The sequence below is a fragment of the Hemitrygon akajei genome, chromosome 9, assembly GCF_048418815.1.
Source record: "Hemitrygon akajei chromosome 9, sHemAka1.3, whole genome shotgun sequence".
Taxonomy (NCBI): Eukaryota; Metazoa; Chordata; class Chondrichthyes; order Myliobatiformes; family Dasyatidae; genus Hemitrygon; species Hemitrygon akajei.
In genome coordinates, this window is record NC_133132.1 from 138971044 (window position 1) to 138999002 (window position 27959).

At 40.6% G+C, this 27959-nt stretch overlaps 1 protein-coding gene across 6 annotated transcripts in view; it reads right to left on the reverse strand.

Moving 5' to 3' along the window:
• LOC140733573 (putative Polycomb group protein ASXL2) overlaps positions 1-27959 on the reverse strand; it is a 195953-nt gene that overhangs the window by 150196 nt on the left and 17798 nt on the right. For 2 of the 6 annotated variants that reach the window (XM_073057098.1, XM_073057101.1), the window contains exon 2: positions 11595-11671. The exons of 2 other annotated variants lie outside the window; for them this stretch is intronic. The gene's annotated coding sequence lies outside the window, so the exon portion shown is untranslated. Of the gene's footprint in view, positions 1-11594; positions 11672-25397; positions 25540-27959 lie in introns of those variants that run through there. 2 more of the 6 variants (XM_073057099.1, XM_073057102.1) reach the window with 2 other exon arrangements.

Sequence of the window (27959 nt, forward strand, 5' to 3'; positions counted from 1 at the left end):
GCTGGAAATCATGTTTCAGGTATATGCAGTTTAAAGTCAGGTCATCCAAGCCCAGAGCTGTTCATTAAACATAGTACAGTACAACATGAGCCCTTCAACCCACAATATTGTCCTTAACATGCCCTTAACTCCTGGTGGAGTCATGGGGGTGCCGTCATGACAAGCTGTTTGCACTGATCTTTCTGGTGATTGCTCATTGTACGGCGTGTCTTGGGCATCTGAAACCTGGCGGAGCCCATCCCTCTCCAGGTTTTTATTTACGAGGTCGAGTTGCTAGCGCGACACTCAACCCAGGCACGGATGGAGAGCGTGCAAGGGATATTGCACTGTTACGCCTGTGGCCCCCTCCTTTTTGAGAATCGCAGGATCGCTATTGATTCGAGTCAGGAGACCCAGGAAATGAGAGAGAGACACGCAGATTCCTCAATGTTTGGAATGTGTCCTGGGCCTCCAAGATACAAAGCCACTGAACAGGTCATTGTCTTTTGGAGACGGAATTGTGTATTGAATACTGTACGACTCATCGAAACCCCCCCCCCCCCCAGGCAATGAACCGAGGGGGGTTGGTGGAGGGATTGCATCATCTCAACCTGACTGACATCTGAGACCCTGTGAGTCAGGATAAAAGAGGGTCTGTGGGAACAGCCCCTCTGACGCACCAGAAGAAATGCTAGATCTCCTGTAACAGCATAATAGCGAAAGCCGGTGGAAAAGCCCACGTGCGTCCTTTTCCATTTGCCTTGGAATTGGTGGGCCTTTACCATGGAAGCACGGCTTTAGCTAACCACAAAGGGGAAATCAGCCCCCAACGACTCTCGAAGGATTGACATCATAAAAGGAATGGGCAAGTTTATCTCTCTCTCGACTCCAACCAAAGGCTGCAGCCTACAGCTTGAATGAACTAAAGTGACTTTTATATTTCCATCAGACAATACATTATCCGCTAGACAACGATAGAGCTATTTCTTACTGATTATTATTATACCCGCGCTTTTAGATTTAGTATTGACGACGTATATTATCTGTATGTTTGCATTGATATTATTTTTGTGTATTTTATCAATAAATACTGTTAAAAATAGTACCTTCAGACTTCAACGGACCTCTCTATCTTTGCTGGTAAATGACCCAGTTACGGGGTTCGTAACAGCACCAACATATAAATATCTCTAACGTACCACCCCCAGCAGTGCATTCCAGGCACCTACCATTCTCTCTGTAATCTCTTCCCTAACATATGATACCTCTCCTAATCTTCTAATCCAGGCAGCATCCTATTAAGTCTCCCTTGCACCCTCTCTATAGCTTCTACACCCTTCCTACAATGAGATGACCAGAACTGAACAGAACGGTCCAAGCTTCTGACATGTCAGTCCATGGCCGCCTTTACTTCCACGATGAGGCCACACTCAGGATGGAGGAGAAGCACTTTATATTCCATCCGTGTAGCCTCAAACCTGAGGACAAGAACTCGTTTTCTCGAATTTCTGGTAACTGCTCCCCCACCTCCTCCACCATTCCGCTCTCTCACCTTATCTCCTTACCTGCCAATCACCTCCCTCTGGTGCTCCTTCCTCTTCCCATTCTTCCATGGCCTTCTGTCCTCTCCCATCAGATTAACCCTACTCCAGCCCTTTATCTCTTTCACCAACAGAATTCCCAGCTCTTTATTTCACCCTTCCTGGTTTCACTCATTACCTACTACCTTGTACTTCTCCCTCCTCTTCCCCTCCTTCTCAGTCCAACTTTCTTTCCTTCCAGTCCTGATGAAAGGTCCCAGCCCTAAATGTTAACTGCTTACTCTTTTCCACAGATGCTGCCTGGCCTGCTGAGTTGCTCCAGCATTTTGTGTGTGTTACTCCAGGTGTGGTCTAACCATGCTTTTATAAAGCTGCAACATTACCATACAGCTCTTCAATTCAATGTCCCAACAGATGAAGATCGGCTCATCATACACCTTCTTAACAACCCTATCAATTTGTGCAGCAACTTCGAGGGATCTATGGATCTGGACCTCAGAAAGCCTCTCTCCCTCCACACTGCTACAAATTTTGCCATTAATCCTGTGCTCTGTCTTTGTTTGATCTTTGAAGGTGTATTACTTAACACTGAACTTAATCTGCCATCTCTCTGCCCAACTTTTAATCCTGTCTATATCCCATTAAAACCTATGACAGCCTTCTACAAGATTCATAACACTTCCCATTTTCATGTCATCTGCAAACTTACCAACCCAACTCTCCCCTTCCTCAGCCAAGTCGTTTCTAAACAGCACAAAGATTCCTGCAGAACACCACGAGTCACCAACCTCCATGCAGAATCTGCTCCATCAACCACCACCCTGTCTTGTGTGGGCAAGCCAATTCTGAATCCCCACAACCAATTTTCCATGAATCTCATGCATCATGACTATCTGGATGTGCCTACAATGGGGAACCTTGTCAAAAACCTCACTAAAATTCATATACTTTACATCCACCGCTCGACCTTCATCACTTTATTTTGTACCTGCTTGTAGCCACCCTATACAGTCATCCACGTCCTCATCTACTCCAAGGGAGCAATTGGGTACGAGGGGCCATGTAATAGTCCTGTAGGCACTAAAGGAATGCATAAAGTGATGAATTAACAATTATGCCATTGAATGTATGTACATAATACTTAGGATATCAACCTTTGTGATTCTGGTTTGTATAGTGAAGGACACCAAAGTTATCTTTGACAGAGGGATGGCAACTAGGAAATGTTTTACTCTCGCTTTTTTCATTTATCTTCTCATAGGTGCTCACCATACCGGAGGAGTTGGCATCAGTTGTGCTGAGGTGCTGCCTTCCTCATCCACTGCAGGGTTTGAGGTGCTGAGCACTGCTGTGGGGAAAACTCCAAATGTAATATGAGGCCCTCTGTTGGTCGGGGTTGACCACGACTAGCTGTCTACGTGATACACAAGCTGGTATGCAAACAAGGGTAGTCCAATATAGAAAGCAAGCCAATGTCCATGCAGCAGGCTCCTCCTCTCTACGTAAATCCAAAGAAACATCAGAAACCGATACAGTTTGGCACCACCGGTGTCGCAGGAGTTGCCATCAGTGTTGAACTCAACGTAGGACTGCATTAGAGACTCCAGCTCTGGATGTCTCCCCCCTCGGGGTTTACTCCTGAAGCCTTCCCCATGAGTGGAGAAGCTAGCAGAGCTTTGAAATCAGAGCTTTCCTTTTCGGAGATAAGCTGCCAATCGCAGCTGACGAGTCTCATTTGCCTGAAGCAACTGGTGTTAAGGTGCCAGTAACTCACCTTTGACCCTTCTCGTTAATAGAAATGGCTCCACTGGGTTTAAGGAAATATGCTAAGAAATAGGAGCAGAAGGCTATTTGGCCAGATGCATGAACCCCATTCAGCGAGATCATTGCTGATTTTCCATCTCAAACACTATTTTACTCTTTTTGGTTTATTTGGGATTTTTTATTTTGTTTATTCTTTCCATTTCCTTTCTGTATTATCTTAAATGTTCACTACTGTTCTAGTCATACTCCCAGTAAGAATAATCATTGTCCCCTTGAATAGCACGCATCTGTTTATAAGATTTGGCCTCTCTCTCCCAGTGATGATGTTAGTCTTTCAGGAATCTGAACTCTTGCTATCAGCACTATTTATCCTCATAATGCCCTCTGTGGTAATGTTGAGATGAATAAACTCTGGCTCTAAATTCTACTCGCTCCTCTTTATAGGAAATCGCAACACAGATATCTTGCCTTAGCTTTGGAGAAGAGCTATTGAATCAGTACTCTGCTGCCGTCCCAATGACCTGCACAGGTTTTTTTTTGCACATGTATATCCAATTTCTGTTTATTCTTCTGGGTGATGTTACATGATCTAACATGCATGCTACATTTTTTTGGTAAAGAAATTTAAAGAAAAAATGTTGGAAGGACTCAGCTGGTTGGGCAATGCAAAGGAACAAAATGAACTTCATAGATTGAAGACCTTTGGTCAGGCCTGTTCCAACATAATATCTTAGATCTGAAATATTAAAGTTTTCCTGCTCCATTAAAGCTGCCTGACCCGTTGAGCGTTTCTTGCATTTTCTGTTATCATTGCTCACTTCCAACATATTTATTTCAAAGTTCTCTCATCTCTGATCTGCTCCTCTGCTAATTATTTTACTTTAATGCCCTTTCATTATCAATGGTGCTATTAGTAGAAATGATTTCCTCCTCTTCACTGTGTCAAAACCTCTCACGATAATGAGTGCCTCTAACAGACTGTCTCTTAATCTTCTTCGTTCTAAGAAGTACAATCCCATTTTGTCCAGTCTGTCTTTTGGCAATAAGTGAAATGTCCTGATATTCATTCCATTCTGAAAAATCTCCTTTGTCTCTTTTCATGGGTGGAGTGGATAGTTCCTTGCTTGGGACTGTCTTCTTTTTGCACAAGGGAGGATCTAATTGAGGTTTATAAAATCATGAGGTCCAAACAATGTGAAGGAAAGGACTTAATATCTCATATAGTAGCAGACAGGTCATTAATTAGGGGGCATGGTATTGTTGGTGGAAAGGAGTTGACAAAAATATTTTTCACCTAAGTGAGGATGTGGATCTCACTGGCTTAAAAAGGGGATAGACATAGAAATCCTTGGCATTTTAAACTTGTAAATGGACATGTACTTATGGGACATAACCCAAAGAGTTGTGAATGATGCTCAGTTGTGTGCACCATCCTAGTTTCAGTTATTTTAATTTAGCTTCATGATGACCTTGCTCTTGTACTTTTGGTATTTTATTTACAAAGACAAGGATTCCAAATGTTGCTTTGAAAGCTTTATCAGGTAGTCTTACCACCTGCAAAATTTCAGCATAGCTTTGGCACGTCTCTCAAGGTCAGAAAGCAATTATAAAGGACTTTGACACGGATGCGATGAGCAATGAGGTTGGCAATAAATTATGCAATTTACCCACAGACAATTCAGAGAAATCTTTGCCAGACTTCCTTGTGCATATGATTTAATTATTTCTAAATTATTGATTTGGAAGACATTGACAGTGTGAAATCAGATCACTGTATTTTGCCAATATGTTGTTGGAGCAGTCTGTTTTTTTAAATTGTTGTTTAAAATAAAGTGTTGTGTAAAAGCAATTGGGAAATAGTGCATTGCATCAAATTAACTTTGAACATGTATTTATATGTACATCTTGCATGCACTTTGGAATTTCACAAGATTATATTATTAATAATACAGCACTTCATAAATATTCCAATGCTAATATTTTTGACCATGCAGGGAGAATCCAGTCTCAGTGTCATGGAATATTACTCGAACACAAAAAGGAATATATTCCAAGTTTTTACAGCACTAAGTACATTTTAATTCTGTACATAGACTCTTCACAGAAGGCATCTCAAAGCTCTGGGGAAAAGCCAACAAGTTCACTTCAGCAAAGTCTTCCAAATCCATTGGCAGAAAGCTTGAAGCAGCTTCAATATCCTCTCACAGGTCAACATTACTAGCACTGCGGTCCGTTTCTAGTGTTTAGTCAGTTGCTTTGGGCAAGCCGCCGGCTGGTGGTGTAGTGGCATCACTGCCAGCTTGAGAGCAAAGGCTCCTGAGTTCGAATCCAGTTGGCTCCCTTGCATGCTTTCCATCCATGCTGGGTTGAGCATTGAACTAGCAACTCAGCCTCATAAAAACAAGAAAACCTGCTAGAAAAACGCTGTCATGACGGCGTCCCGATTACTCCACTCGGAGTTAAGGGCTTTCTTCTTATTTAGGCAAGCTAAATCGATCCAATCCTTTAAACATGCAAAGCAGACAGAAGCTGCAAGGATATTTTCAACGCTGCTTTGAAGAAGGGTAACTCCCAGCCAGCCTGAGGAAAACCCTGGCCCAGCACCTCCTGCACTGGGGAAGGAGTATTTGGAATGCCTTGTCCAATTGTCAGGAGCGCACAGAGGCTCAGCAAAAGTGGTGGAAGAGTACATTAGCATCCACCTGCCCTGCCAAGCACTTTGTGCCTCATCTGTGTCTGAGCCTGCAGATTCTTCACTGGCCATATCAGACATCTGAGAATTGGAGTGGAAGCAAATTTATCCTCAATCTTGAGGAACTGGCTACAAAGAAGGACTGTTCCGTCAGTAAGTTGCCTGATCATTCCAGTCAGCAGCATCTGAAGTGTCCCTCCTCTAATTTGCAGTACCTCTGTAAGCAAAATTAAGTGCCAGCAATTTGTTTCTATCTCCTTCAGCAGAGAGCATCAGACATCAAGCGCATGGCTTGAGCCAGGTTGGATTTGATCTTGACCTCTGGTGCTATCTATACGGAGTTTGCATGTTCCTACTACAATCACGTGGGGTTTCCTGGAGATGCTCCATTTTCCTCACACATCCCAAAGAGGTGCAGGTTGGCAGGTAAATTGGCTGTTATAAATTAATCCAAGTGATTGTGAATGGTAAAATCTATGGGACTTGTTATGTAAGAGAGAATAGATTTCAGGAAAATGATTAGGGAAATGGAACTAATGGGATTACATGGTTTGACCTGAAAGCATGACTACATGTCAACACTGATGTGACATCCATTTATCTATTAAGCCTTTATATTCTTCACTATAAAAGTCAAGAAGTTGACCCAGAATCCACCACTTGCACTGCAGCTCGTTCACCACTCTCTGAGTGAAGAAGTTCCACGTCACATTCACATTCAACATTTCATCTTTCAGCCTTAACCCATGACCTCTAGTAGGAGTGTCACTCAACTTCAGTACAAAAAAAAGCCTGCTTGCATTTACCCTATCTATACCCTTCAAAATTTTGAATAACTATCAAATCTCCCCTCAATCTTCTATATTCTAGGGAATAAAGTCCTAACCTATTCAACCTTTTCCTCATGTCCTGGCAACATCCTTTTAAATATTCCCTGCACTCTTTTAATCTTATTTACATCTATCCTCTAGATGATCAAAACTGGTATTACACTCCAAATTAGGCCTCACGAATGACACATAATTTGAACATAACATCTCAACTCCCTGTACTGAATGCACTGCCTTTTCCCACAAAGCCAATGCTTAATCCAATTTACTACCTCATCTTGAATGTCAAGCAATTGCACCTTCTTGACCAACCTCCCATGGGGACCTTGTCAAAGGCCTTGCTAAAGTCCATGTAGACAACATCCACTCTCTTGCCTTCATCAACTTTCCTGGTAACTTCTTCAAAAAACTCCATTAGATTGGTTAGACATGATTTGCCACACACAAAGACATGTTGACTATCACTAATCAGTCCACACCCATCCAAATACTTATATATTTGGTCCCTTGCAATATCTTCCAATAACTTTCCCACTACCAATGGGCCTACTCATTGGCCTATAATTTCCTGGCTTATTCTTAGAGGCTTTCTTGAAACAATGGAACAACACTGGCTATCCTCTAATCCTCCAGCACCTCACCTGTGACCAAAGATGTTTCAAATACCTCTGCTGGGGCTCCTGAATTTCAGTGCCAGCCTCCCACAGGGTCCAAGGGAACACCTTCTGCAGGATCTGATTCGGGAGCTGTATCAGCATCCCCACGAACAAAGGACCAACTAAGGTACATTTACATTACAGGTTGCAAGCGATGAGAGAAAGGATAAAGGCAATCTGGTGAAGTAGAAGAAATGCTAAGGAATTAGATGGGGTGAAGGAGAAAATAAAAGAAATGCAGGGAAGGAGTGAGTATTTAGATTTGGTCAAGTGGCTGAATGAAGGATAAAAGCAGAGATGAATTGCTTAGGGTAAATGGCCAGTTTCTATGCTGGGACTTCATTGAAATGGTGTGCATTAATTGTGAATCAGCAACAAACTGCCCAGAGATTTTTGGAGTCCAAAGTAAAACTAATAAATCTGAATGCAATTCATTTCACAAGGTAAGAGTTTGGAAAAGGTGGAAGTGTACAACAGCCTTGGCATAATGAACAATGAAATCAGGTTATATCCACAACAAAACAAAGGCACGTGAATAGAAATTAAAATTCAGTGCCTCAGACACTGCCGATATACCCCTAAACAAATCAAATGGATCCCTAGTCAATAACTTTAAATATGGAAAAGCAGATACAAGCAACAGCCAACAAATGCACATCTGCAACTGAGCATACAAAGACAAATTACTCCCACCTCATGACCCTTAAGCTTCCAGGTTTATGAAATCTTTGCCAGACATTCATTCAAGCTGAAACTACTGCCCTTTTGACTCTGAAACACTACTTCCATCCCCTTTTCCCCTCTGCTCTTCCTAGCCAACTGTATACAAATGATTCAGAATACATAATTTTCTTGCTCTTTGCCTTTAAAAGAAAAATCTAAGTTCTGAACCAAATAGCTCAATATTCACATCCGCCTGATATAGATCTTAAACTGAGGGTATTTTTGGTGTGTGGATACATAGTGAACACTTGACCTATGTTTCAGACTTGCTCTACTTCAATTCCCCAATTTACTAACAGAGCACTAAGTTTATAATTGTGTAATGTAAGGGAAACAAGTAGGGAAGTTAAAGAAACTATGACAATTAAAGAGGAGGAAGTACTGGCACTTTTAAGGAATATAAAAGTGGATAAATCTCAGGGTCCTGACAGGATATTCCCTAGGACCTTGAGGGAAGTTGGTGTAGAAATAGCAGGGGTTCTGACAAAAATATTTCAAATGTCATTAGAAACGGGGATGGTGCCAGAGGATTGGCGTATTGCTCATGTGGTTCCATTGTTTAAAAAGGGTTCTAAGAGTAAACCTAGCAATTATAGGCCTGTCAGTTTGACATCAGTGGTGGGTAAATTAACGGAAAGTATTCTTAGAGATGGTATATATAATTATCTGGATAGACAGGGTCTGATTAGGAATAGTCAGCATGGATTTGTACATGGAAGGTCATGTTTGACAAATCTTATTGAATGTTTTGAAGAGGTTACGAGGAAAGTTGACGAGGGTAAAGCAGTGGATGTTGTCTATATGGACTTCAGTAAGGCCTTTGACAAGGTTCCGCACGGAAGGTTAGCTAGGAAGGTTCAATCGTTAGGTATTAATATTGAAGTAGTAAAATGGATTCAACAGTGGCTAGATGGGAGATGCCAGAGAGTACTGGTGGATAACTGTTTGTCAGGTTGGAGGCCGGTGACTAGTGGTGTGCCTCAGGGATCTGTACTGGGTCCAATGTTGTTTGTCATATACATTAATGATCTGGATGATGGGGTGGTAAATTGGATTAGTAAGTATGCAAATGATACTAAAGTAGGTGGCGTTGTGGAAAATGAAGTAGGTTTTCAAAGCTTGCAGAGAGACTTAGGCCAGTTAGAAGAGTGGGCTGAATGATGGCAGATGGAGTTTAATGCTGATAGGTTTGAGGTGCTACATTTTGGTAGGAATAATCCAAATAGGACATACATGGCAAATGGTAGGGCATTGAAGAATGCAGTAGAACAGAGTGATCTAGGAATAATGGTGCATAGTTCCCTGAAGGTGGAATCTCATGTGGATAGGGTGGTGAAGAAAGCTTTTGGTATGCTGGCCTTTATAAATCAGAGCATTGAGTATAGGAGTTGGGATGTAATGTTAAAATTGTACAAGGCATTGGTAAGGCTGAATTTGGAGTATTGTGTACAGTTCTGGTCACCGAATTATAGGAAAGATATCAACAAAATACAGAGAGTTCAGAGAAAATTTACTAGAATGTTACCTAGGTCTCAGCACCTAAGTTACAGGGAAAGGCTGAACAAGTTAGGTCTTTATTCTTTGGAGCGTAGAAGGTTGAGGGGGGACTTGATCGAGGTATTTAAAATAATAAGGGGGATAGATCGAGTTGACATGGATAGGCTTTTTCCATTGAGAGTAGGGGAGAGTCAAACAAGAGGACATGATTTGAGAGTTAGGAGGCAAAAGTTTAAGGGTAACACGAGGGGAGATTTCTTTACTCAGAGAGTGGCAGCTGTGTGGAATGAGTTTCCAGTAGAAGTGGTAGAGGCAGGTTCGGTATTGTAATTTAAAGTAAAATTGGATAGGTATATGGACAGGAAAGGAATGGAGGGTTAATGGGCTGAGTGCAGGCCAGTGGGTCTAGGTGAGTGTAAGCGTCGGCACGGACTAGAAGGGCCGAGATGGCCTGTTTCCATGCTGTAATTGTTATGCGGTTATATACACTGACAGATTGAGGAGCTGTTGTTCCTCAGAGGGTCAGATGGCTCTTTGAGCTGGGTTATCTGTGTAATATTTGTGGCTATGCAATGATTATTCTTGTGTATCTCAGACAAATATTTCTGCTCTAGTTATGAAGAGGAACGTTTCAAACCATCTTCTGATGAAGGGTCTTGGCCCAAAATGTTGACTCTTTATTCCTTTCCACAGATGCTGCCTGACTTGCTGAGATTATGTGTGTGTGTGTGTGTGTGTGTGCGCGCGCGCGCGCGCGCGCACGCACGCATCTAGATCACTCCATTCTTTGAGTTTTAGTCTTCACCTGCCTCCATTCTGCAAGTAAATCCCTAAACTCATTGCCACTGTCTCCGTATTTAAAAACCTTCAGGAAACTTATCTTTTTGACTAAGTCTGTACCCTTGATCCTTCTACAGCAATTTACAGCTCATAACTTTACAACCTAGAAGTTTTTTCTGAGATAATTTCAGCAGTCACTGTAGACTTTATATGGTGCTTTAGAAGTACATATTCAGAAGATCTAACAAGAGCAAAAAGAAACAAGATCTGTTTACATCAATTCTATAGACAGAAAATAAATCCAGAGCCCCAAATTGATTAGAATATCTGTAGTCACAGGAGATCTTTGACCAATGTTCTTGAGAAGGAATTCCCCTTCTAGGATTTGGTTACACATTGATACACACTTAAAACAAAATATTTTAAACTATCAGGCACACTTCATGGACAATAGGCCTGGGGAGAGTATAGAGATAGAACAAGCAACCAAGAGCATATTAACCACCCTACCAGACTTCCCATTATAAAGCTGCCTTGTAAATACATCATTGCTAATGTACTCAAAATTAAAAAATGCGGTTTATAAACTAAAATTCATCAATTTTAATGCTGCATTTACTGAGCACATCTCTCCCAAAAAGAGGAGAAACAAGTGGAACACATACTAGAGCAATTATAGAAATCTCCAAAGTATTTACATATTCATTGGGTTTTTTTCTCAAAACAAAGGAAATATTGACTTGGCTTTGAGAGCATGCTGAACAGAAGATATAAAAGCACAAAGGTACCAAATGGACGATCTTTACTGTGCATCCATTTCTATTTTGACTTTTTATATAGGGATTCCCATACTTACTACTACTGGCTGGCAAAACAACAGACATCTGTTAACCACTGGAGCCTTGACCCATGAGAATTTCTGGTTACCTCTTTGTATTTGTCACTAAATTTACAGATATAGTTGACTAATCAATATTATTTTAAAGTCCTTTCAAATTATTACTTCAATCTCACAATCTTTACTTCAGTCTTGAGTGTGAACAAGAATCGTGCAATACTTGCTTTACTCAAACAATCCTCAAAAACATAAACATATAAAAATGTTTTTAGATAATATTTCTTGGCATCTCACCCTTCTCAATGTGGGCAATATGAAATTCAAAACAGCGACTGGGTTTGCTTGATTTTCCAGCTCTGCAAATTGTCAATCTTTAAAATAAAGAAAGAAGAATTACATAGTATATTTTAATGGAAACGATGTCACAGGCCTTTTCTGCCAGTTTTATGCTTATCAGTTGACAATTATCCAAGCTAACAGTACATTGAGCAAATTATTTGTCTTTATGAAAAAAACAGCGGGTACCAAATCAACTTACATTTAATATGATAAAGTCCATCACCGTCAACATACCAACACAAATTAAGTACAACTTTATCCGTACAGGAAAACTAATTAACATGCAGGTTTTCTACTTACCCAGCTTCAGAAAATAACCTTGAACTGCCAAATAAAATCTCAACAATCATGTGGCTAGCTATAATACATGAAAAACTAAGCAGTACCAGTACAAGGAAATTTCTTTAAAAAAAATTTAGACTTAATTGTTACAGGCTGGGACCACGATTAAATAAAGAACTAATTTTCCCAGAGCCCTGATGAAAAGCATGAACAATGCAAGTCCATATACAAAACAAAAGGTTTGAGTATTTGGTTACAGCACTTGTACAAATAGATATTTGGGTAGAGTACCAGTTATACAGAATTATTTAAAAATCAATGTATCTCCCATGATAAAATAGTAAAGTATTGCAGATGCTGGAAATGAGAAACAAAATTTTGAAATGCCAAAAACACCACAGTTTTGTTAATTTTATTAGAGATACAGCATAGAGTAGCACCTTCTGGTAGTTCAAACTACACCGCCCAGTAACCCTGATTTAACCCTAACTTAATCAGTACAATTTATAATGACCAATTAACCTATCCAGTATGTACAGTGCCTATAAAAAGTATCACCTTCCTTGGAAGTTTTCATGTTTTATTGTTTTACAGCATTGATTAAAGGGATTTAATTTGGCTTTTTTGACACTGATCAGCAGAAAAAGACTCTTTTGTGCCAAAGAGAAAACAGATCTCTACAAAGTGATCTAAATTAATTACAATTATAAAAACACAAAATTATTGCTAAGTATTCACCCCCCCCCCCTTAATATGACACACCAAATCATCACTGGTGCAGCCAACTGGTTTTAGAAGCCATATAATTAGTTAAAGAGAAATCACTGCATGCAGTCAAGTGTTTCAATTGATTGTAGTAAAAATACACCTGCATCTAGAAGGTCCAACTGCTAGTGAGTCAGCATCCGGCAAAAACTACACCAAGAAGACAAAAGAACACTCCAAGCAACTCCCCGAGAAAAGCTATTGAAAAACACAAGTCAGGAGATAGACACAAGAAAATTTCTAATTCACTGAATATCCCTTGGAGGATATTAAATCAATCATCAAGAAATGGAAAGAATATGGCACAGCTGTATATCTGCCTAGAGCAGGCTGCCCTCAAAAACTGAGTGACCGCGCAAGAAGGGGATGAGTGAGGGAGGCCACCAAGAGACTTATGACAACTCTGGAAGAGTTACAAGCTTAAGTGCCTGACACAGGAGAGACTGTGCATGCAACTGTTGCCCGGGTGCTTCACCAGTCACAGCTTTATGGTAGAGTAGCAAAGAGAAAGCCACTGTTGAAAAAACTCACACAGAATCTCAGCTAGAGTTTGCCGTAAGGCATCTGAAAGATTCTTCAGTTAACTGGAAGAAGGTTCCATGAAACCAAAATTAAGCTCTTTAACCATCGGACTAAACACTATGTTTGGTGTAAGCCAAGCAACGCACATCATAAAAATCCACACCATCCCTATCGTAAAGCATGGTGGTGGCTGCATCGTGCTGTGGGGATGCTTCACTGCAGCAGGCCCTGGAAGGCTTGTGAAGGTAGAGGGTAAAATGAATGCAGCTAAATACAGGGAAATCCTGGAGGAAAACCTGATGCAGTCTGTAAGAGAACTCTGACTTGGGAGAAGATTTGTTTTCCAGCAAGACAACGACCCCAAGCATAAAGCCAAAACCCCACAGGAATGCCTTAAAAACAACAAAGTTAATCTGCCGGAGTGACCAAGTCAGAGTCCAGACCTCAATCCAATTGAGAATTTGTGGCTGGATTTGAAAAGGGCTGTTCACTCATGATTCCCATGCAACCTGACAGAGCATGAGCAGTTTAGCAAAGAAGAATAGGGAAAAATTGCAGTGTCCTGATGTGCAAAGCTGATAGCGACCTATTCACACAGACTCAAGGCTGTAATTGCTGCCAAATGTGCATCTGCTAAATACTGACTTGAAGGGGGTGAAGACTTACACAAAAAGTTATTTTGTGTTTTATATTTGTAAATAATTTAGATCACTTTGTAGAGATCTGATTCTACTTTAACATGAAAGAGTCTTTTTCTGTTGATGGTGTCAAAAAAAGCCAAATTAAATCCACTGTAATTCAATGCCGTAAAACAATAAGACATGAAAATTTCCAAGCGGGCTGAATACTTTTTGTAGGCACTATATTTGGACTGGTGGGAGGAAACCAGAGGATCTGGGGGGAAAAAACACTTGCATTCCACAGGGAGTATAGAAGACTGTGATATAGGAACAGAATTAGACCATTTGGCCCATCAAGTCTGCTCCGGAATTTCATCTTGGCTGATCCATTCCCTCTCAGCCCCAATCTCCTCCTGCCTTCTCCCTGTATCCCTTCATCCCTGACCAATCAAGGATCTCTGAAGAATCTGCCCAATGGACTTGATAAGACCAGGAGAGATACGGACTCCTTGCAGAGGAAGCCCCAAGCTGTAATAGCATCACACTAACCACTACGCCATTGTGTGGCCCTTTGTATGCATCCTTGATTATGCCAAAAAAAAGTTAATTCTATCATCAGGACTAAGAAGAGAGAAAAGTTTTTTTTTTCTGGAAACAAAACAGACAACCTGGGAAATACTACTAAATCAGTTTTGTTCCAGTCCAAGGCACAGACTGAAGAATTCAGTTAAATTGATAACTGTGAATTGTATACCAATTTGACATTTTGAATGAGACCCTTCATCAGAGCTCAGTTTACAAGTTACTGTTCACTGGTGCAGTTGGAGGAGGGGTTAACCCAAGTTGATAAGGGAATGGGATTCAGAGTAGATATTCAGATGGGGAGGTACAGTCACCGATTGGAGGAAAAAGTTAAGTCCAGTTGGTAGTGTAGGGATAAGTAGTGTTGGAAGAAAACAAAAGCTAATTGCATCATTTTAGTGCAAGGAATTCAACTTGTAAAATAGACACTCAAAGCACTGACCACAATCTGTGTCGATTGGAAATAACATCTTCAGCTCCCTGACAATTAACACTGATGCTCCACAGGGATATGTCCTTAGCCCACTGCTCTACACCCATGACTGTGTGGCTGCACACAGCTTAAACAGCATTTATAAATTTACAACCATTGTTGGCAGAGTTACAGATGGTGACAAAAGGGCATACAGGAGCCAGATATACCAGCTAATTTATGTCACACTCATCAGCAGCGAGACCAAAGAGCCGATTGTGGACTTCAGGAGGGTAAGACAAACGAACACAAAACAATCCTCATAAAGGAATCAGAAGTGGAGCGAGTGAGCACTTTCAAGTTTCTGGGTGTTGATATCTCTGAGGACTTGACCTGGACGCGACATAACCTAGATGCAGTTATAAAGAAGGCAAGGCAGTGGCTATATTTCAATAGGAGTTTGAGGAGATTCGGTTTGTCAACCAAAACATTCAAAAACTTTTACAAATGTACCGTAGAGAGAATTCTAACTGGCTGCATCACCGTCTAGCATGGGGGTGGGGGGGCGGGGCACTACAAAAGTTCAAAATAAGTTGCAGAAACTTGTAAAGTTGGTCAGTTCTATCATGGGTTCCAGCCTCCACAGTATCCAAGACATCTTCAAAGAGTGGTGTCTTAGGAAGGCAGAGTCCATCATTAAGGATCCCCACTACCCAGGACATACCCTCTTCACTGCTACCATTGGGAAGGAGGTACTGAAGCCTGAATGCACAGACTCAACGATTCAGGAACAGCTTCCTCCCATCTGCCACCTGATTTCTGAATAGACATTGAACCCATGAAAATACCTCACAACTTCTTTATTTCTTTTCTTTCTGCACTATTTACTTTCACTATTTAATAGACATATATACAATTAAGTTATCTCAGATTATTTTCTCTACATTTATTTCTCATGTATTTCATGTATTACTGCTGCCGCAAAATTAAAAAATTTCACAACATATACCAATGACACTAAGACCATAAAATATAGGAGCAGAATTAGGCAATTTGGCCCAATGCATCTGTTCCACCATTTCATCATGACTAATCCAATTTTCCTCTCAACCCCAATCTCCTGCATTCACCCCATATCCCTTCATGCCCTGAACAATCAAGAATCTATCAACCTCTACCTTAAATATACATAAAGGCCTGGCCTCCACAGCTGCCTGTGGAAAAGAACTGCACACATTCACCACTCTCTGGCTACATCTTATGGCCTAATGGTTCCATGATCTCTTCAGCCTCCTCTTTCAGAACTCTGTACAACATATGGTCCAGGCGACCTATCTACCTTCAGACCTTCCAGCTTCCCAAGAAGGTCATGAGGCCATAAGATATAGGAGCAGAAGTAGGCCATTCGGCTCATGAAGTCTGCTCTGCCATTCAATCATGAGCTGATCAAATTCTTCAAGTCATCTCCACTCCCTGCCTTCACCTCATATCCTTTGATGCCCTGGCTAATCAAGAACCTTTCTATTTCTGCCTTAAATGCACCCAATGACTTGGCCTCCACAGCCACTCGTGGCAAAAAATTCCACAGATTTACCACCCTCTGACTAAAGTAATCTCTACGCATCTCTGTTCTAAATGGACGTCCTTCAATCCTGAAGTTGTGCCCTTTTGTCCTAGGAATGTTTCAATGAGATCCCCCCCCATTCTCCCGAACTTCAGGGAATACAGCCCAAGAGCTGTCAGATGTTCCTCATACGGTAGCACTTTCATTCCTGGAATCATTCTTGTGAATCTTCTCTGAATCCTCTCCAATGTCAGTATATCCTTTCTAAAATAAGGAGCACACAATGCTCCAAGTGTGTTCTCACAAGTGCCTTACACCTCTGGAAATTAATGTAAAAATTGCATTCGCATTCTTCACAACCAGCTCAACCTGGAGGTTAACCTTTAGGGTATCTTGCACAAGGACTCCCAAGTCCCTTGCATCTCTGCAATTTGAATTCTCTCCCCATCTAAATAATAGTCTGCCAGTTTATTTCTTCCACCAAAGTGCATGACCATAGCTTCCCTGTACTTATGGTAACCTCGCACACTTCATGCCCCCTGACACCTGGAACTTCCACTATCCTGCCAGTGTCTTCCACAGTGAAGAGTGATGCAAAATACTTATTCAGTTCATCCGCCATTTCATTGTCCCCCATTACTACTGCTCCAGCATTATTTTCCAGCAGTCCGATATCCACTCTCACCTCTCTTTTATGCTCTGTGTATCTGAAAAAACTTCTGGTATCCTCTAATATTATTGGTTAGCTTACTTTTGTATGTTGAAATGGTTGTTGTGATGCACCTAGTGTGGTAGTGTAGTGGGTAGTGCTTGTCACTCTCACGTTGAGCTTCCACCTTTGGCTAGCAGTCTTGTGAAAAGGAGAGATGAATGCGTAGATATCTTCCTGCCAGTACATAGCCTCTCCAAAGGCAAGTCTCATGTAGTGCCTTTTTGGTGGCGACACACAGAAACTGAACTCCTTTCGGACTCAGGCTGAACTAGAGAGCAGGGAGGAGGTTTGGCCCCTGTACACGTAGCACTCACGCCTACCAGATCCCCAACTATGAGTAAATAGCTCCATTGCCTTGTGGGCAGTCTCAGGAGAAAACCCAGACAGCAAACCTGGAGTGGAGCCCCTAAGGCAGCTGGACGTCATTGAACATCATTCTGGCAGCTCCTGCAGCAAACTGGTGCCAAACGTATTGCTTCATAAGCTTTCCTTTGGACTACACTGGTGAGGCCAAGAGGGGGGATCTTGAGAACTTGGCATCTCAGGAACTCATCTTCTGCCCAGGCTTGTGATAATCATCATCACCCATTGTCCTTCTAGACAGACTGATGCCAACCACCACCACTTTCGTATTCCATCTTTACTCTTTTTAATTACTTTTTTTAGTTGCCTTCTGTTGGTTTTTAAAAGTCTCCCAATCCTATAACTTCCCCACCATTCTTTAGTCTATTATATGCCCTCTCTTTGGCTTTTATATTGGCTTTGGCTTCTCTTGTTTGCCACGGTAGTGTCATCTTTTCTTTAGAATACTTCTTCCTCTTCAGGATATATAAATCCTGTGCCTTCCGAATTGCTTCCAGAAATTCCAGCCATTGCTGCTCTGCCGTATTCCTTGCCAGTGTTCTTTCCCAATCAATTCTGGCCAACTCCTCTCTCATGCCTCTGTAATTTCCTTTACTCCACTGTAATACTGATACATCTGACTTTAGCTTCTCCTCAATTTTCAGGGTAAATTTGATCTGATTCTGATTCAGATAGTAAACCTGACAAACTCAAAGAGTTTGAGAGATAGCACGAGTGATCACTTGGAAAAACAAGAAAGATGGATCCTATCTGAACAAACATACTTTTTTTTAAAAAAAGAGGTAACAAAAGAGCATTAACAACTTCAGTATGTCCCTAATGTGAGACTAGTCCAAAAGGTGAGAGCAAGTTCGGAAGCTGGATCCAAAGTTGACTTGCTCGAAGAGACTGTGTACGATAGAAAGCTGCTCATTAAAGGATGCATTTGTACATCACCAGTCACAACCTGTGGGCATCTATAAGTGTTCTGAGCCTGCTTTTGGAGTTCTGCCACCTAGTTAGGTTGGACATACAAAGGTCAAATTGCCCACAGCAGGATTTCACAAACAGATGGTTTGTAATACCACTTGAAGGATAAATTTGCTCACCACTTCTCACTCACACTAGCAATGTTCTGTTATCTTTTATTTCCACCCAAGGGGACAGGAGATCCTCATTGATAACTCACTCGATATACAGTTTCAGTACAGGCCATGGAAAGTCAGTCAGGACGATTTGGTCGAAATCCTGCAATAGGTATTGAATGTACAACTTTCTGACTCAAGGTAAGATTGTTAAAATCCCAGTCCTAATAAAGGTCTCAGCCCAAAACATCAACCGTTTGTTCCCCTCCATAAATGCTGGCTGACTTGCTGAGTTTCCTCGGCATTTCGTGTGTAAACATCTGGGGTATGGCTTACACTAAGAGAGATTCAGTGGCTCCGAGTACATTAAAGTTGCAACCCCTTTAGTAGTAGAGTGTCTTGACCAATAGCTGGCAATGCAAAATTTGCATGTGGAGTAGACTGGATACTCTCCAGGGATTAATGCCTTATTATCAAGATTGATAAATCCCCAGGGCTGGATGTGATACACCCCAGGTTGTTGTGGGAATTGAGAGAAAAGGTAGCTGGAGCATTAGCTACAATCTTTGAATCCTCTTTGGCTACAGGGGAAGTGCCAGAGGACTGGAGAATGGCAAATGTAGTTCCCTTGTTTAAAAAAGGTAGTAGGGAGAAACATGGGAACTACAGACCAGTGAGTCTTACGTTGGTGGTCTGCAAACTACTGGAAAGGATTCTTAAGGATAGGATCTATGAGCATTTGGAGAAGTACAGTCTACTCATGGATAGCCAACATGGCTTTGTGAAGGGAAGATCGTGCCTCACGAGCCTGATTGAGTTTTTTGAAGAGGTAACAAAAGAAATTGATGAAGGTAGGGAAGTGGATTGGTCTACATGGACTTTAGCAAGGCATTTGACAGGGTCCCTCACGAGAGACTCATCAAGAAAGTCATGAGGCATGGGATAAGTGGAACCTTGATTGTTTGGATAAAATATTGGCTTAAAGGAAGAAAGCAGATGGTAGTTGTGGAAGGAAAGTACTCTGCCTGGAGGTCGGTGACTAGTGGAGTGCCGCAGGGATCTGTCCTGGGGTCTCTGCTATTTGTGATTTTTATAAATGACCTGGATGTAGAGGCAGAAGGATGGGTGAATAAGTTTGTGGATGACACAAAGATTGGAGAAGTTGTGGATGGAGCTGCAGGTTGTCGAAGGTTACAAGAGGATATAGACAGGCTGCAGAGTTGGGCAGAAAAATGGCAGATGGAGTTCAATCTGGATAAGTGTGAGGTGATGCATTTTGGAAGGACAAACCAGAAGACTGAGTACAGGATTAATGGTCAGTTACTTAAGAGTGTGGATGAACAAAGGGACCTTGGGGTTCAAATCCATACATCCCTCAAGATCGCTGCGCAGGTTGATAGGGTAGTTAAGAAGTCCTATGGGATGCTAGGCTTCATTAACAGGGGGATTGAGTTCAAGAGTAGAGTGGTCATGTTGCAACTCTACAAATCTCTGGTGAGACCGCACTTAGAGTATTGTGTTCAATTCTGGTCACGTTATAGGAAGGATGTGGAAGCTATGGAGAGGGTGCAGAGGAGATTTACCAGGATGTTGCCTAGTTTGGAGAACTAGTCATATGAAGCAAGGTTAGCAGAGCTGGGACTTTTCTCTTTGGAACATAGAAGAACGAGAGGGGACTTGACAGAGGTCTACAAGATTATGAGAAGCATAGATAGGGTGGATAGTCAGTACCTGTTTCCCAGGGCACCAATAGCAAACACCAGAGGGCATATGTACAAAATTAAGGGAGGGAAGTTTAGGGCAGACATCAGGGGTAATTTTTTTTTTAAAAAACACAGAGGGTTGTGAGTGCCTGGAATGACTTGACAGGGATGGTGGTGGAGGCTAAAACATTAGGGGTATTTAAGAGCCTCTTGGACTTGCACATGGATGAAAGAAAAATAGAGGGTTATGGGGTAGTGTGGGTTTAGTACTTTTTTTAAGGATTATATGGGTCGGCACAACATGGAGGGCTGAAGGGCCTGTACTGTGCTGTAATGTTCTATGGTTCTATTACAAGAAAGTAAAGTGAAAACAGCACATCCATCTCACACCTTCTGTTTTCTCACAAGGACATTAACTTTTTTCAACCAGGATCTGTTGAGTGGAGCATGCCAAAATATAAGACAAGTGGCAATGCAAGATCATTATGACAGGGAAAACACATTAAAAATTTAAGATCAATTAAACCATTAAAAAAAATATTAACAAGATCAAATCCCGTGCATCAAACTGGTAAAGAAGAACAACTGAAAGGAGCCGTTGAATCATGCATGTATGCATCTACACTAGAAATAAATCTGATCATATCTTCCAACCCTCTCCTCGCCACTTTGGCTTTCCTCAATTTTTTTCTCTCTTTCGTGCAGCAAAGCACTCTAAACACATTTGCCTTTCTGGAGCTGACTTATGTCATTTGCTCAAAGCAGCTCTGGTACACCCTCAACTCATGAACTTTGCTGTTTTAAATAATTCTGCTTCAAATAATTCCGTTCTTGGCCCAAATAAAAACATGTTTTAGAAGTGAAAATATAGTAAAGTTATTTTGCCTGTTCTGTTGTCAGTGAAGCTGTCTGAGTCTTAAAATTAATTAAGTTGAAATGGGAAAGTTGGCAGCATCCACGGAGAATCGAATGATTTAATTATCATATCCTTAACACTGTCAAATGGACAATTCTGTGTTATTTAAGACTGGCCCAATTTACTGAATGGCACAACAGATTATTATGAAAAGGTTGCTTTCAGTCACAGGAAGTGGTGATTTAACATTTACCACATTAGGGCAAATGTCCAGCTAATCTGTTTTAAATCCAACATTATTTATCAGCACATAAAATCATGGAAAACTTGCAATGCTTTGATTAATGCATGTTCACAGACAATATAAATTGGTGAGATCTAAATAAAAACATTGCAATGACAAGTGAGGTCAATAATTTGAGTCATTAAGTCAACAAGATAAAGTAATTGCTTCTTTGTGTTTGCATCCTTGTTAAGGGTTCATGGTCAAGTTTAATATTTGTGCAGCTGAAGTAAGTAATTCTGGCTGGAACCTGTTGAAGGCTCAGCATTCTTAGAGCATTTCAATTCTTCCCAAACACGTTGTTCAGCACTTCCTGCATGCTAAAGGAATCAGTTTTTTTTTGTTAACTGCTTCATGCAGATTTCATCTAACTTCAATGAAAGCAAAGATTTTTACTTAGGTGTGTGGCAGGTTAACAAAGCTCATCTCGAGTGGCAACAAATGGAGAAACTAAAGCAAGAAGAGACATGTTTGCAATTAGCTGTAATTTTCCTTATCACCAGTTTCATAGCCTTACTTTGAAACCCTGTTTCAGTCAACACATAAAAGGTAGCTGCTTGGGCAGTGTAGCGGTCAGCAATAAGCACCTGTAGAAGAGGTTTCTCAGCATGAAAAGGAAATACAAATACCTGGAAAAAACAAAAGACTACATTTTTTCCCCAGATTTTCAAGAGCCATTCATAAAATGCTTCCAAAAATAAATTCAAATTGATCAAAGCAGGAACAACGCCATATTACACAACTCCACTATAACTTGAAAGTTTAAACTTAACGGCCTGGTAACATTTTTAACTCTTTAAAAAAATTATTAATCCCTATTAATTGAAGCAGATTCTATTCCAACATCCCCAAGCTAACAAACCTGTCATCTACTTTAACTCTACAACTCAATTCATTTCAATCAACTTTCAAATCATGATTTCTGCCACACAGAAAATTTATTAAGATACCAAATGCTTAAAAGAATCTTAAATTTTTATAGCAACTCCCAAGAAACTGGATGTCAAAATACAGTTGCCACAAACTTAGGTCTTGGTGGATTGTGAATGTTTATTTTGAAAACTCCTTTAACACCCAGATTTAATGACAGGATACATCACAATTTCACAGTGACAGCTCGATGACCCTGACTGACAGCATCACAAATTGTAAACAAACCCATATAATGCCCATGCTGGCTGCTTTTAATGTCATTCACTTTATTAAGGAGACGGTTTATTCTGAGAAGGGACGGTGCAGAACATGCATGCATCGATAAACAATTTCTGATTGACATTCCAAGTGTCCGGGTACTGGCCTGGTGGTCTAGTGTGCTACCTTTACAGTATGGAGTATAACATACACTGAACGAGACAGAGAACTTCAATTTAAATTTTACCTGGGGGATAAGTTTGCCTCGCTGGGAAAAATGAAGGAGCCTAAATAAACTAAAATTACACTTGAAATTACTTGCAAGCTCTCACCTCAAGGCTCCAAAGAACACTCTCTTCGATCACTGTTTATAGGTGTATCACTCAGGAAGTGGACTTGTGCAACTCATCAGATACACTTTATCTAGCTTTCAACACTCTGCCAACATTCTTGCTGGAAATTCTCTGTGGTACCAATTACTGTAGTACTCCTATCTTACTTCAGTAATTATATTCAGAATGAATGACAGACAATCCCTTCTTAATTGTTCTAGAGTTGAATGAAAGCCATTGTGCAAAATCCCCCGTGTGTGTGTGGTGGTATGCAATAATGTTATAAAGTTCACTTATATAATGGTTATTTTCTGAATATGACATCAATCAAGAATGGGAGGTTAGATATAAAAACGCTCAGGCATTGTCCCTGCCAATTACTGAACACTGACGTGCTGCAACAAAGCTTGAACTGTTGGTTTGAGCAGAACACGTTTAGTAGCATGTGGAAAGGGAAGGCTCACAGCTGGAATGAGCAAGTTAATCATTTATGGGACAGTCTTGGAACTGCACACATAATAAGAATTTATGAAACTAGCAGCTTTTCCAGTTCAGTAGGTCCTGCTGCAGGAGGTATCGAATGCATAACCTTCACCAGAAAATGCCAAGTGGATACTGTTGACATTTGATTAAAATGTAATGAGGAAATTTGCTGCCATATGCTGATTATCATTTTCTTGTGCATTCTGGATGGTGGTACAGGAGACTGTTACGACCAAATTTCCCACCAGATGATTAACATATACGACCCTGAGTCAAGGGGGAAACAGGGTGTGGGCAGAAAAATGGACAACAGTCAAATCACAAAGGATCAAATTCTGGACAAAAGTTATTTTGGCACTCAAATCCTCCAGCCTTTAATCATATCAAGGTTGAGAAAATGAACTGTAAAACCCATGTCCCAAAAGAGAAGGGAGCTCAAGGTCAAATGGCTGGTTTGAATCAAAGTATTGTCAAGACTTGGAAGTGTGGCTGCTAAGAATTCAACTTTTACACTTCAACTGGGGAAATTACAAACCATACCTGCTCTCATTCACTTACAAGCAGATGGTTTGGAAATTGTATTGATGGCAAAATTGCAGCAGGAAAAACCAGGACTCTTGAGTAGAAATCAAATACCCTTCAGCTATTTTTGCTGAGTTGCAGGAACTGCCAGACATCTGACAGACCCCCTTTTTTTGTTAATCAGTATAACCAGCTTTCAAGTTGTAACCTGCCACTCAATGATTCACAATTCACAATAATGGACACCAGGTTGTACAAGACAAAGCCAAAAACTGAAACACAAGGAGGATAGGTACGTATACAGTCTTCTACAGTGGGCTTAACAAGCCAGTCCACATACATCAGTAGCCTATGATCTAAAGGCTAAAATAAAAGCAATATATTAACCACAATATATTGTGGAGACCACAATTTAAATTTTATTTGTGATATAATATATATTTCTTGCGATATAACCAACAGCCTGGTTGCTTAAAGGCCTAGCTAACAGCCGTGTTAGCAGATTTATCTTCAAGTACTGTAAGATCAATAACCCCACCCATAATGTGGTCATGAATTTTACAAATGCTATGATAATACATAGAGCATACACATTTGCAAACTATGTTATGAACCTTCCTGGGTGTTCACCCTGTCCCACACATGCGGCAGCCATTTGCAGCCAAGGATCCTTTTCAAACTTTTCTCCAATTTCCCAAATGAATTACAAAAAACACTTCCTTGATGTGCATCGCCTGATATTTTCTTTGACGAGCTGCTAATTCAAAGGATTTATCCTTAATTTCATCATATCCGAAATAATCCTGGAGGATTAGCAACCAGGGAAGGATTCAGTTATCCATACCTGCTGTAGCTCTGGTCTTCCAGCGCAAGCTTCTACCTCCTCATTCACCACCACCACCCCTCCTTTCACCAGTCAATACGTGCTCCTTGAGAGAGAGGCATCCCACTGGTGAAACATAGCTCAGCTGAAGCATAACATAATTCTTAGCTTGTCATACTGTATTCCACACATCAGTACAAGCACTCTGAAATCATTCCTGAGCTTTAAACCAGTCATTTATTTGTTCCCTTTGTAGGAGCCGTGTATCTATTTATTGTCGTTTGTATTGTATTTGTGCTGAGAATCCTCACTCTGGGTTAAGGTAATTTGTCACGTGGAGAGAAATAAAAGAATATTGTCACTTATTCACCTGCATAGTGGCAAAGAGAGGGGGTCAGTAAGGAACGCATATTTTTTGTTTTTGAATTTGATCCAATTATGCTCATCTCACTCATTTTTGCTTTACCTGAATCATGGAGAGTCAAGTGATTTATTGTTGGTTTGTCACAGAAGATTGAAGGTACATTTTTGACTGGGAACTCAGTTGCATCATACAGTGTGATACTCCCTCATTTAGCCTCTCAGCAGTTTTTAGTTTGTTTGCAACTACACTCTGGTTCTATGCCTAATTCCATGATAATTGTTCCTTCCTTCCTCTCTTAACCCATATTCACAATCAATAATTGTAAACTATTTATTTCCAGCTTCTTGCAAAGGCCAGAAATTAAATTCCACATACCTTGATCAGTTTTCTTCTTTGTCCAATGTCTCATCTTCATGACCCCTCTGACAAGACACTGCTACCAAAATGACTTTGCGTTCCAAATCTTACGACTTACTTCCCATCTCCCAGAAAGTGTCCTGGAAGTGCTGTTCCAACAGTCAACACATTTCAGCCTCCCCTACTTAGCTGATAAGCTTCTCTGTATTACCTTGAAAAAATTCTTTTTAACTCACAGCAGATAAAGATGTTGCTATGGAAAGCCAGCTGTACCTGACGTTTTGTAAGCTATATAGAGCATTCTTTGTTTCAATACTACGGTACTCGGGTTCCCCTGTTTGCTTTACACTGCTGCACTGACAACTAGTGTTGGTGCTTGTTTCCTGCTGTCACTCTAATCTTGAAATTAACCATATTTCTCATTTTTCACAAATTTGACTTCAGTTCTGTTTATGAAGGAGTAACCATGAGGATTAAAGAAGACAGGGCTTAAGCAGGGCCTTCCACAAGGTCCCCATGAAAGGGTTGTCTGGGAGGAGAGATCACATAGGATCCTGGGTGAGCTGTTCAATTGGAAACAAAATTGTCTAGCTGGAAGGAGTTAGATGATGGTAATGGACTGATGGCTCTTTGAACAGCGGTGCACCATGGCGATCAGTGCAGAGACACTTGTGGCTTATCATATACACTCAGTGTCATATACAGGAACGTACCCAATAAAGTAGCCATAGGAGTGGAACCTGGTGTGGTCTTCTGTTGTGTAGCCCATCCACTTTAAAGGTTTGATGTGTTGTACGTTCAGAGATGCTCTTCTGTACATGACTGTTGTAACGCGTGTTTATTTGAGCTACTGTTGCCTTCCTGTCAGCTTGATAAGGTCTGGCTCTTCTCCCCTGACCTCTCTCAACAACAAGGCATTTTTGCCCACAGAACTGAAGCTCACTGGATGATTTTTCTGTTTTTTGCACTGTTCTCTGTTCTGTCATGTGTGAAAATTCCACGAGAACAGCTATTAGAACTAGGGGGAGTTTAAATGGATAAGTCATACAGGAAGTGGGAGAAGGAGAGTTCCCAAAATTTGAAGCAAATTTTGGAAAATGAGTTGTGGGGTGGAGTTACATTGCTACAAAACAAGATGAAAGGCACTCTTTCCCTCTGCTATAAACCTGTTGTGCTGAGGGTGGGTGTGAGATAAAAAGGAAAGTAAATGTAAAAACATAATTACAGAATACAATTTAACACTGCTGAAGGTAACAACAGTTTCACCTGTTCCTGAAGTCTCAAAGCACATCAAAGCACTGTTAATTCATATTTGCTCTTGCTTCAAATTACAATAATTTGTTTCAACCAAACATTAATGATTCCTCAGTTCGTTATATTTTGTACAACTTGCAATTACTTTTAAAATCACATCTAATTGCGCCTTTATTGTACATTCACATTCTCTGTTCAGTTGGAAAATGTCATTAATTTCTTCTCTAAAATCTTCACATGAAATATGATCAAATATACCCCAAGTACCCAAATCAATTATATTCACTGTACAGTCCTCCTTCAGTTACTTACACAAAAGAATTCCAGAAGCTTAATGAGCCATGAATATTTGTTGGCAAAACCACTCTAACCATTCCAGTTAATGCTCTTTGGATGAACCTTAATTGCATTCAGTAAAGTGCATTCAAAGCATTTCCTTCCCAAGATATTAGCCCAAGCAAATGTAGAATTTTCCATTTCCTGTTTTGCTTCTTTTTGTCAAGTAAGGTTGCAATAGCCAACTCATGTCCTGGCATTCAACATCTGCAAAAGGCCTATTTTGTCAGTAATATCAAAAATTAAAATGTTTTGTCTGGCATTTCTAGCCCACTTTAGAATGTATTACCACAAACATAGATTTCCCATACATTACCTCAATTCATTTCATTCCTTGACCACAACTGTGTGTGATGAAAGGTCCGTAAAGTTCATGTTAACACAGGGCAAGTGTACTCAGGAACTCAAACAATAATGACCATGTTATTCAACAAAGGTAAAAACTGAAACATGAATGTTAAAAAAACATCCAAAACAAAACTCAAAGTTGTATGAAATACAGTGAAGACCTGTTACAAACTCAAAAAGAGAAAATACATATTTACATCCTTGGCAGAGACCCTTCGTCAGAATGAGAAAATGGCAAGCTATTATTCATTAGCTTAACCATTCTAACATTTTGTATGAAGAGTTGCCACTGGTGTTTAATTTCCAAATCTGGATTTGAAGAAACACCCTTGCAAAATAGTTTGTGATGCTCATCTCAAACAGGCTGTGAATGAACATTGGAAAGACCAAAGAGTAAATTAGTTCCAGTTGGAAGGCAGCAAAAAGGAATGCACAATGAGAAACTAAGTTTTTAACTGAACTACCAAACAGCTTTAAGCTCATAATAAAGTAAAAGTAAGATTATTCCACTTACTCCAACTCTTCAATCCAGAAGTAACATACAAAACTCCCAGCTACAATCCGTTCACATGTCCCACTTCCAAAAATCTGTTCAGTATCTCCAAAATATTTTAATAGAGCACAGTCATGTTTATTCTTTTG